Source organism: Callospermophilus lateralis (genome assembly GCF_048772815.1).
Source record: "Callospermophilus lateralis isolate mCalLat2 chromosome 11 unlocalized genomic scaffold, mCalLat2.hap1 SUPER_11_unloc_3, whole genome shotgun sequence".
Classification (NCBI taxonomy): Eukaryota; Metazoa; Chordata; class Mammalia; order Rodentia; family Sciuridae; genus Callospermophilus; species Callospermophilus lateralis.
In genome coordinates, this window is record NW_027510155.1 from 1,403,291 (window position 1) to 1,404,738 (window position 1,448).

At 32.3% G+C, this 1,448-nt stretch overlaps 1 pseudogene; it reads right to left on the minus strand.

Moving 5' to 3' along the window:
- Positions 1–908: 908 nt before the first annotated feature.
- On the minus strand, positions 909–1,009 carry LOC143385844 (U6 spliceosomal RNA; annotated as a pseudogene).
- Between the last annotated feature and the right edge of the window lie 439 nt (positions 1,010–1,448).

Genomic DNA, 1,448 nt, shown 5'->3' on the forward strand with positions numbered 1-1,448 from the left:
CACGCATGCCAGGCGAGCGTGCTACCTCTTGAGCCACATCCCCAGCCCCCATACACTTTTTAAAACCTACAAAATGAAACACTAGATACTTGTACTACATATTTTCCATATAATTATGACCTAATACTAGATATTTCATTAAGAGTAAAAACATAGGAAATGGTTTAGCTTATAATAATTACAAATAGTAAACAATGTTAAATATGAAAAATAAAGAAAATAACTCTGATAGTAGAGCAAGTTTTCTTTCTAGTCCACTCTCTAAGTTCTTGATTCTTCTCTCTAGGATGACATTCTTTCTCCATTGTGTATCATGACCCCTGACATGCAGGGGGAGGAGACAGTTGGATTCTTACTCCTTAGCTTTCCATGGTCATATATCAGATAAACATTAGAAAGTTTGACTTTTCTGAGATTGGTAGAGATTTCATAGCCCATTCCACATTGTTACAGTTTGGGCTTGGTGGTAGCTTTAAAATAAGCCAATTTACGACATTTTTGGCAATAACTTTTCCTAAAAAGCATATTCAAATTGTATATGATTTTAGTCTGTTGTAATATTTGTAAATAAATACAATGAAAGCTTTCATCTAGACAGATTTTTTCATTTTATTTCTTTTTAGTTATACATGAAAGTACAATCTATTTTGACATATTTATGCAAACATGCAATATATCTTATTCTAATAAGGATCCCAGTCTTGTGGATGTACAGTCACTGTGTTATAATCACATATAAACTTAGCAATCTTATGTTAGATTCATTCCACTTTCTTTCCTATTCCTATTCCCATGCCTTTTTTTATTCTCCTTTGTCTAATCCACAGAACTTCTATTCTCCTCACACTTATTGTGAGTTAGCACATATCAGAGTAAACATTTGATGTTTGGTTTGGGGGGACTGATTAAAAAATATGGAACACTTCATCAATTTGAGTGTCATTCTTGTGAAGGGACCATGTTAATCTTCTATATAGTTCAAATTTTAGTATATATGCTGCCAAAGTAACTGTTAGACAGATTTTTAAAATTTGTGTAATCTCTTTCTTCTTCTAGACTCTGTGCTCTATGTGTTTTCCTTTTGATATAGTGGTCATATTTGGTATCCAGGTCATAATCTTTATATAGAAATACATATCATTTAAGATTGTGGCTAGGCAGACTCTCTCTCCCTGGTTGCAATTTGAGATGAAGGTGAAGTTTCATAATTTCCACCATGAAAATTTTCACATATTTTGACAGTAGATTTCAGGATGAAAAGACTTGTTTACAAAGATGTGTGGTCTTTCTCTCTTTTATTCCATCTACCCTAGGCATAAAACTTGCTATTATTTGCAAGACTGTTATGAAAAGCTTAAAAAGTCAACATAAAGCACATTTTGAAAATAATTTGATCATTTTCCTTAATGTTACAAAGTTAACTGTGATATATCTTCTAGGGTAGAGCA